The 10,560-nt window shown below is 42.8% G+C and overlaps 1 protein-coding gene across 2 annotated transcripts in view; it reads right to left on the reverse strand.

The window, feature by feature from the left end:
• The window catches only part of LOC146798103 (C5a anaphylatoxin chemotactic receptor 1-like), a 50,997-nt gene extending 41,275 nt beyond the window's left edge, over positions 1 to 9,722 (reverse strand). The window contains exon 1 of one of the 2 annotated variants that reach the window (XM_085627922.1): positions 9,590 to 9,722. The gene's annotated coding sequence lies outside the window, so the exon portion shown is untranslated. Of the gene's footprint in view, positions 1 to 9,529 lie in introns of both variants that reach the window. The other variant, XM_085627921.1, reaches the window with a different exon arrangement.
• Between the last annotated feature and the right edge of the window lie 838 nt (positions 9,723 to 10,560).

Genomic DNA, 10,560 nt, shown 5'->3' on the forward strand with positions numbered 1-10,560 from the left:
TCAATCTGTGGTACTTTAGGGCAGACAGGAAAAAAAAATCCTTGGGCAATCAGAGATCACTACATTTTATATGTGTGAACTGCAGAGCTCCTGCGGGACTAACAGTAAAGATATACAATTTTTAAAACCTTCACGACCACCTCTTTAAATGCTAATTCCTGAATTATGGCTGAACAGGTTTACATCAAATCACAAAAAGCAGACTTTCTGTGTAAACGTCTAAAGTTCTGCAATTTCCGTGTAATTCTATTAAGTTGTTTATCCTGTAGCTGCAACATGAGTTTCCAATGAGAATTAACATGGCAAATTAATGTTATGTGACATACAATTCTTTTAGTCCCGCTTGGCGGATCATCCCGTGCGTTCAAGGAAGTAACCGAGGTGGATGATTTATATTGCTTTTTGGGAAGTTTGGTGCGGATTAGTTTCAATGGGCACCAAAGTTATTAGTGAAAGAAAAAATGCTCTTCCTATGAAACTCTGACCGAAATATAACCACACAGAGGTAACCTGCACTGTGTAATTTAAATAAACGCAAGCACGGGCCATCACAGTCCCACCACGATGTAGGCAGCATCCACAGGTGAACAGTAGATGCAGATTTAAGAGCTGCTTTTCCTTTTCCTTCCTTAAGAGATGCACACATATCTGATCCTCTCCCCTGTGGCCCCTCCTGCGAGTTCTCCAGCACGCAATAACCTTTGTCTGTTTGTAAAAGAAAAAAGGAATCAAAAGCAATGAACCTCAACCCAAAGAGTCTCCTCTATTCATTTGTAATCAATCCAAATGCCCCAGGAGTCGAGCTTTGGGCATCTTTGCTCTGGAATGACACCACTGTGAGCCTGGTGCACCAGTCCAGCATGCTCATCTCCACCGCACACTTTGAATGATGGTCTGTCTGTGTAAATGATGACAGCCTAGAAACTCACATAACAAACATCGCTGCAAGCCAAGGTATCTTGAACTGAATGGATTGGCACACCCGCCTTCCTCCAACACCTCCAAAAACTTTCTGGCCCAACTTTGCTGAGGCACCAACTTTGCTGAGGGATGTACACTCCCTTGGAAACTTCCCGGGCCTCCATAGCCGAGCGCCTGTCTGTTTGAAGATCTTTGGTCTATGTGTTGCTCACTCCCTTTATAGTTCTCTACTTGTTTGAGGCTATCTGGGTAAGATTTCACCTATGTGAGACGTTCTGCCTGTTATGAGACTTGGGGATTAATTATGAGTGTCTCATTAAATTCCATCCTGTGTGTAAATCCCTGTTTACCACAGGAATTGTTTGCACTTATGTGCGTTAAACGCCCCTATGTGTTGCTCACTCCCTTTGTAGGGCTCTACTTGTTTGAGGCTCTCTGGGTAAGATTTCACCTATGTGAGACGTTCTGCCTGTTATGAGACTTGGGGATTAATTATGAGTGTCTCATTAAATTCCATCCTGTGTGTAAATCCCTGTTTACCACAGGAATTGTTTGCACTTATGTGCGTTAAATGCCAGAAACCGCATGCTATTCCCCAAAAACTCATATCAGGGTGTTAATTATCGCAGCCGATCAATAACGCACCCCGTTGTATCAGTATTTCTCAGGGGTGATCAATAACGCATCAACTCGTAATCAGGCCCTTGGTTTCTATCTGAAAATGTGTCTGGTGAGACTCATTGGAGTATGACTGTCTGCTTGTGTGGGACTCTTTCATTGTTTAATAATAGTGTGTGCGACCGTGAGGGGTGGGCTCTGTACCGGTGTATCACTACATGTTTTACAGTCTCTAACTGTGTCTGGCTGTCTGCCTGTGTGAAACTTTCTTTATGTAAGCCTCCAGTATTGCAACTGTTGATAAAGATGTGCAATGCATGTCATAAAGAAAAGATGGTCTGGCCTGTTCAATTTATTATTGAATTGTGAGATTGCAACAATGAGATGCATTTAGCAATTCTCAGAATTGGGAAGTATAGAACAGTGATTATTGTATGGGCCCTCGGAAAAAAACACAACTTCTCAAATAAGGTATTTTGGGGAAAATAAGATGTCATTAGTGTGGTATTTTCAAATTAAATTGAATCACTTATTCATTAAAGTTTAGGCATGCATTGACAATCCATTGCCGGAGTATTGAAACATTAAACAGCAAGATATATTTTTAAAGTAGTTAATGACAAGTAGCACGATGGCATCTGCCAGTGTACAGAAGCAATGGGAAGCAGAAAGTGATATCTTAAAATTGGTGTTACGGCCAGAGTTGCCGATTTTGGATTTGAGAAACCAGGCTCGAGTCTCCGCGTTGGCTCAACAGCCTGTCATTCTAGTCAAATAAATTAATGTCACTGGATCTAAAAAACAAGTATGTCAAAAACACACACCAAAAACTTTATTAAGTAAGTGTAGCACAAATACATAATCTAAATAAAAATGCATACCTTTTCTACCTAGTCCACCGTCAGGATAGTACTGTTCCGGGCATCTCCTAAAAACGCTTCCAACGGTATGTGCACATTCACACGTTGACTGGGAGATTTAAAAAAAAAAATACCGCTAGGCGCGAGAGCGCACGCACACCACAGAGAGCCATGTAGTTTCAATAATCGCGCCCATGTCTGGGCATGATAATTGAAACCACATGGCCTTTGGTGCGCGTAATAGACACCAATAGGCCATGGGAGGAGCAATGCACCCGCCTTTGGCCAATTGCCTGCTGTCTTTAATAAAAAGACGCACGCAAAGGCCAATAGCGGGCCACAAAAGGAAAAACACACGCACAAGCGTGTGCGATTCCTGGCTCGATTTCTGAACCCCGTACAAGAGGTCTCTCGCAGCGCGAGCAGTGCTGAAAACTGCAACGCTAGACGCAAGACCCAATTAATGTGTCTTTGCATAATGTAACTGTTGCTCGTGTAAAGTGCTCCAATACCTTGGGTTCAAGTTGACGCTATATAAAACTGCAGAATTAAACAAAATTAGAAATAATCCACTACAGGATAATACTGTTCATGGGCAAATGCCCAATTGGCAGGCTGACATAAAGCCACCTACACTGAACCCCTTCGCATTTAGTACTGCATCACTGTTTTGTGAACCTTTGACCCACTATCAAGCCAAAGCTTTCCTTAGCAGAGAAACTACAATAAAATTCTGCTTTATGAGCGTTACTTATGGTCCCAGTATTGGTAGAACTGAGTTGTGCCTGGAAAAAAATTGACAGCTTACAGTGGCATGAGTGGCAGTGGATTTGTATACGTTCAAAACTGTGGCTTGAATGGCAATAGATATTGTGGAAGATTCAGATCTAGGCTGCATCAATTTTCTGCCGAGTCTCCTCGTGACGTCCCTTTCCATTGCAGGCCCATCAGCATCCTTTGTATAAGATCTGATCACATAAATGGAAATAAGGATGATCTTGAAATATGTTGTTCTAGAAATAGCTGTTCCTGATGAAGACAGTAGAATTACAGTAAAGCTGAAACATGGCAACTCAGGACATGGCGTGTAAACTAATGTCATATTTGATCTGCTTAATAATGGCAGTTCAAGGCACGTTCTTTAACTGATGTCGGATGTTCTACTTCTATAGTTTTACAGGAACAGCATGGGATGAGTTTATATACTTAAAAACTGTGTATGCTAATTACATTGATTTGCAACATTAACGCCCACAAACCACAGGATTCTTTAAACATATGATTTCGCATTAATTTACCCATAGTCTATTCGAGTCACTGTAACTCAAAAAACTTCAGGTTTCTGTCACCTGATGAAATGTGACAGAGTTATCATTGTAGACAGTATCTGGCAAAGGTGGTGTGTGCCAAAATGCAAGCATGGGGATTCTGCCACCCCATACCCCTGCTGAATAGTAAAAGACAGCCGTACCTAGGGTTCAGTGGACGCCTCACATACTTGGGCCCTGGTGACACTGCATCAGCTGCACTATTGATAGCTGTGCCCAGGCCCGGCTCCAGGAATTTTTATTTGGGTAGGCCAATGGTGCATTCGGTTGGGCCACTGCGGCAGTCGCTGCCGGCATGACTCGCCGGGAGAGGGGGCAGGGGGTTCACGCAGGCGGGGTCACGCGGTAGATTTAATTTATTAATATTCATTTTTTTTAAATGCAGCTTACCTTTCCGCTGGCCGGGTCCCACGTCTTATCGACTCCTGCTCTCCTGCCTCTGGCAGGAACAGGATGCAGGCAGCCAGGCTCCCTCCGCAAAGCCAATCACAACACTGCAAGCAGTGTTGTGATTGGTCGGGACGCCGCCCAGCCAGGGGCTTATGTGGAGGCCATGTTCTCCATGCAGGCTGCATTGCAGCCAATGCAGCCTGCATGAAGGAGAGCAGAGTGGAAATGACTTGTTTGGGCGGCCCCAGAGGGCCGACCAAACAGTCTTTGTGCACTCATGACCTGACTGCTAATTAAATAAACAAAAAACAGAAAGGGCATGAGAGGGCCGGTATTAGCACTAGTGCGAAAGTCTTGTTTAGCGCCCCACCAATGATCTCTTTCTCCGTAGATACCATTACTACCACCCTCCAACAGTGCCCTTCATCTCTCTGTAGCCCCTCTCTCATATGCATTTCATGTGTTGTATAGCGCTACTCCTATCAGTATAGGGTGTCACAGTACTTTACATCACGCACACATTATACAGAGATAATGAATCATACAAGTAGGTAAATCAGTGTATAGGGAATGTCACATAAACCAATGAGGATTATAAGGTGTAGGACTCATGTCATCCATACTGGTGGGCAGTATATTTTAAGAGGGTGTGGTCTGGAGAAGCACAAACTCAGGATTTAAAGCATACCCCAATGGTTGGTGGGTTGGCTTTACTAATAAAAATGTATATCTGCCCAAGCTAACTCTTTTTAGCAACATTAGAATAATGAAAGACTGAGGAAGGCCTAACTATATCGCAACACCAAAAAACATGTGAAGTCCTAACTAAACCATTCAGGTTTGTATGCAGCTCATTGATGACAGTTCATATGTCACTGTCCTATGTTAGGATTGTAACTTCTGAACTGCAAGTACCACAAGAATCACTGTGACAAAGACAGTAACCCACTGAGCTATCCACATACAATACAGTTTATCTGCATTTCAAAGCTACCATCAAAGGATTGCTCTCCAGCAGGATCATTAATCACCAGTTATCTGGACATTTTTATTTTGGCCTTGCATCCATGGTCATGATAATGATAAAAACGATTTAAATGAAGCATACACAAAGTATGTGTCTTGCTGGGCCTTTGAAGATTTTAAAAATAAGAACAAATAGTCACAGATTGTCTTTCCTACTTGGTACATAGAATTCTGCCTCACAGTCAGATCTGATAAGCAGCTGCAGGGGTCCCGAAAGGTGAATTAGGATAAACAAACTTATTTTCTCCAGCACAGAACAGAAAAAGAAATATCCAGGCAGCCAGTGTAAAAGAAATAATTTTTCCCCATCACCATGCCCCTATTGTACCTGCACAACACAGCCCAATCATGCAACTTCCAGAACAGGAACAAATTAACGTGGCCATTTTCTATTGGCCTTCAAGCCGTCACTGCGAGGGCCAAGAGTCGGATTGGGACCAGATATAGGCCCGGGCACCCAATAAAAAAGTGGCCCACATTTGCGAATTGCAACCTTTTGAGAAGCATTGACTTTTTAGTATGAGGGGGATAATTTTATGATAATGTTATGGTAAAGTAAGCCTTCTATTGTTTACCTGGCCAGTGACATTGGTCAGGACTGCGAAGTCCATTATTCCACTGAAACTCACTCACTATTCTCCTAAAGCTCATCATGAGGTCCATGAATCACCCATATCCCATGCTCCCCTTCATATCTCTGAGCCCCCTCCTGTCTATTAGGCCATTATCCATATACACCCTGATGAAGGAAACAGATGATGAGCCAAAACGTTGTGTACAAGTTAATAATTGTTGAAAAAGTGTCTGGAAAGGAGAGGGAACTACTGGATGAAATTCATGTTGCTTGGTGTTTTTGTCTCCCCTTATCAGGACTTATTCAGTAGATATGTGTACATGAGAAGAGGAGCCTGGAATAGTATTTTACTTATTTAAATATTTTCATAGATATGCTGTGTACTAAATGGTATTTATTTGATAGGAAAAGATGATGAAAATGTAAATAGCCAGTGACTATTTAAAATTAGTGTGAAATGTATTTGTTATTATAGGGCAAAAAGATGCAGTGATATCAATGATTCTCTTCAATTTAATAATGGGGGTAAAGGTAGATATTTATATATCTGAAATTGTGAGCATGAAATCATCAGTTGAGAAGTAATGATGAGAGTGTTATCAATATTGAAATACGATTTGAAGAAGAGTGACTAGATACTCTTCAGATGCAAAGAGATGCCCAATTTTAATGTAAAAAGAGCAAAGACTCTTACCATGGACAAAAAGATAGAAAAGACAAACTCTGCCCATGGCCTTTGGAATGCAAGAGAGAGATTCTCATTGTGAGTGCTCTGTGGAAGAGACATCATGGACAAAAGGCTGGAAGTAGGCCCTCACCATTAGCTCTGTAGTAGAAGAGGCAAACCTCTAACACAAACAAAATGTGTTGTTTTATACACACAAACACACACACACACACACACACTTTATTTGTGTGTCAGTGCTCAGATTTTCTTTAAGGAGCTCTTGGTCGGAATTGTTGAATGAAGTGCTGCTCAGTACCAAGGCAACCACCAAAAATTTGGCTTCACCTTATCCCGCTTCCTTCCACCATCCTACTGTTCCTGTCTCTTTATTTCACTATTGCAGGTTCATTTTTCTCTCCTTTCTTCCTTTGTCAGTAGTTTCCTATGACTGTGTTCTCCTCATTTTCTGCCTTTCTTTCTCTTACGCTGGTCAAAATCTCATGTTAAAATGAGTGCTTGTGCCAACCGCTACCAACGATCTGCACAAATTAAGCACTGTGTGTTGATGTTGTGATAAAAGAACAGTGATGTGTTCATTGAGGGCAAATAAAGTGAGCTACAGACATTGGTGGAACTGAGTCAAAAGGCAGAGCGTTGTTGAAAGAGGCAGAAAAGGAAAGGTGCATACAATTTGAGTTGTTACATAGTGCATTCCACTGAATTTTCTGCCATTCTGTAGCACTCTACTCAACAGGTGTTTTTAATACAATGATCCATTTTTTTCAGAAAGAGGAATAGTTGGGTTGGAACTATCCAGAATGAAGGCTGCAGGTTATATAAATGTGTACTGTAATTATGTGATTGTGTGGCTGCAGCATTTTTTGCATGTAGATTTGTTGCATTTGCCACATAATCCATCATCTGCCACATAATCTGCAGTTTTAACAAAAAAAGTTTGTTCCCAGCTCAAACGATTCAAAAGTAATCTAAACCGCAACTGCACGTGTGACTGCGCAGTAGAAGGCCCTTTGCAAAGCTGGGCTGGTCACCTTTCTGTCGCTTATTTCTATATTTGAGTGTTAAACTGGTACTAATAATGTGCAACCAATGCCCAGACCATCAACAAGTGTAAAATTGAGAAAATATTAAAGTAATACTATCATTAAATTTGCAGCATTACACTGCATAATTTTCCTTTTCTTGCAGTATAATTTACGCAACCCTGCTACAATTCAATTCAAAAAGCTTTATTCGACAGTATGTCTTAAAAGCACATTGGTACATAAAATGCAACACAATAAATATCATAAAACTATTTACAAACTTTAAGAAATCCATTAAATCCAATTAATTTCTGTCGAAAATGTGATAAAAACAATACAATTAGCTAATATTTCACTGAACTTAAAAGGAATCTAATCTCATAAAAGATACTAGTTGACAGCATATTGGGTAAGAATTCGAGTGCGTACTATCCAGGACCAGCTTAGGAACTTTGCCACTGCCACCGCTATATAGGGTGAACAATCAGAGCTCAATATCCTTAGTGCCTCTTTACAATTTAGAGTTGCCAGCCTAAGACAAATGGGTCTAAGCCACCTACGACGAGGGGCAGCATAGAGAGGGCATACAAAAAGGACATGGGCTACAGATTCACACAAATCTAAATAGTTATGGCATCTGTCATCTTTAGTTAGAGACCAGTTACTTGTAAATGCCTTAACTGGAAGGGAGCCAGCTCTAAATTGCAACCCTGCTACATAACTTGGCCCTCCAATGCTGCATAATTCTAGTGGCCCTGGTTATATTAATACACCCCAGCAGGCAGCAGTTAATGACTGTGCTGTCTGAACAAATAAACCACAGGTGTAAACGTTTTCAGTTTTGCTGGTTTTGATTGAAAGGGCTTTATATTTTTTCCAATGAAGGAGTACATGTTCAAACATTTGGTCTCTCAGAAAAACCATAACAGTTTCTGTGGTGGCCCTCCTTTGACTGGGGTAATTTAAAAGCATTAAGGCACAGGAAACTCGCTGCCAAGGGCATCTGCTGACAAACCCTCTAAAATAAGTGCCACATCTCAAAGAGACAGGTAAGGCGGCGGTAGGTTTCTGGTTAAATTCTGAGTTTGATATGGGAGATTGGTAGAGCAGTGAGGATGCCATGCCTGACCAGCATGCATTGGAGCCAGGCCAGCCATCCACTGCGAGGAGGGAGGGAGCGGAACCCTGTTTATTGCCCCCACCACTTCCTGTTCCAAGGGGAGTGAAAACTCTGGCCCGCAGTAGCAGCATCTACCGTGGTGAGGCCTCACTGTCATACCCTAAGGTCAGGGCGGGAGCTCCCACCACATGCTGTGACTGCTGGGTTTGGCCCATTGTCATTCTATATGTGACAATGGGCCGCGATAATCTGTGCTGGGCTGCGAGGAAGGCTGCAGCAGCTTCTTGAATTCGGATCAGGAGAGCCAGCCCGAACACTGATGTGGGCGAAAAACCGGCTCACATCAAGCCTCGGGCACTGAGCCTCAGGTACCGGCCGAATGCCCGCCTTGCCAATCCAACGCCCAAGGCTCATGTTTGGGTGGGCCTGGACCACCCAGCCCAACCACTAGAACCAGGCTTGGCTGTGCCCCTGACGGTTGTAAATAATAATGCCTGAAGTAATGCGCGAACAATTAAGCAAACATGCACAAATGGAATCCATGCCTCCTCCCAACGTAGAAAAAATGGGTGTATTGAAATTGGTTATACTAAATAAACATCAGTAGCCTTCTTCTCTGTGAATTGTGGTGCACTTGGTTATTGTTTGTTATTGTTTTTTGGCTATTAGAGCGTCCAGCCAGCCTCTGGTCAATAAATGTACAAATCATTTTGTGCTTTCGAGCATGTGGGTTCGTATTTGTTAAGTTCGAGGCAGCTGCTCACTAGTGAAGCACATAATAGCATCGTCTTGGCCAAAGTAAAGCGATTGCTGCATTGTTAAGTAAATGACGGATTTTAAAATCCATAACTTATTCAAATAAAGAAGAGAGTATCTAATTGCAACCTTATGTACTATGTTCAGGTATTGTGACGTCATCAGTTCTCCAGGTGAAGAAATTCTCACTATTACGCCCTCGGGTAAGAGATGTCTGGTAACCTACCTTGTGAACAGGTTGAAGAAAGGTCCCCCAGCGTCCGGGTGCACGCGCGGTAGTACTTACCCTGCCGTCTTGCAGGAGGAGAACTCACAACAGCAGCTCCCCGTCAAGAGCAGAGCCTCTGAGGCAACGCATGTGTTGTCACTCTGTGGTAACTGAAACCATTTCTGCCTCAGTTGTGTTATTAATTTCCTGCGGTTATTCATTTCCTGGAACTTTCTCCTCTAGGTCACTTGTAAGAAAGCTCTCCGAAAGAGGAAAGCAGATCCCTATCTGCTCGCCCACACCCCCTATGCACCCAAAGCCTCACGAGCACACCACGGAATGAGCTCTACCGAAATCAACAGCACCTTCATCTTAATTGTGAATGCCCTTAATTCTGGCTCCTTCATAGTATTGCGCATTGTGTTTTGCTCGGCGAGGTTACGACGTCCACTGCACTGGGACCTCTGTGAAAAATGTAGAAAGATGGCCGTGGTGTCTGCTTACGGTTCGTTGTTTTCCTTTCTGACGTGCCCCTTCGCAAGAGATAGAGGGAAGGTTTTTATCTGTGCTGGTGGTTGTTGCCAGCGGGCACCTGTGTTCATTTTTTGGGACAAAGTGTGGGGCATATTATCAACACACGGCGTTTTAACGCCGTTTCTTGATAATATGCCCCCAAGTTTTTTTATCGTCGAACTTTGACCCAGGGCAAGAAAAAGAATAACAGAAACGGGGAGAAGAAGTAGGAAGAGGACAATGGGAAAACTGTAACTAACGGGGAAACCAGGGAAGAAAAAGGATCAAGAGTGATATAAAGACGTAATGGGAACAGTGAGGGCCAGTGGAAATAAGTCCAGGCAGCCTTAGCATTTGGCAATCCCGACATTCCACAGAGCTCGCAGTGGGCTCCAACGACAATCTTTGAATCTCCGCCGCCCCCATTTTTTGAGATGTATGAGAGTTGCAGAGTAACACTTTGTCTTGCAAACTGCCCTTTCTCCTGGTGAAAAACTGACGCTGGGACTTTTTAAAGTTCTCAGAAAGAGGATTGA

This window comes from Triturus cristatus, chromosome 9 (genome assembly GCF_964204655.1).
Source record: "Triturus cristatus chromosome 9, aTriCri1.1, whole genome shotgun sequence".
Classification (NCBI taxonomy): Eukaryota; Metazoa; Chordata; class Amphibia; order Caudata; family Salamandridae; genus Triturus; species Triturus cristatus.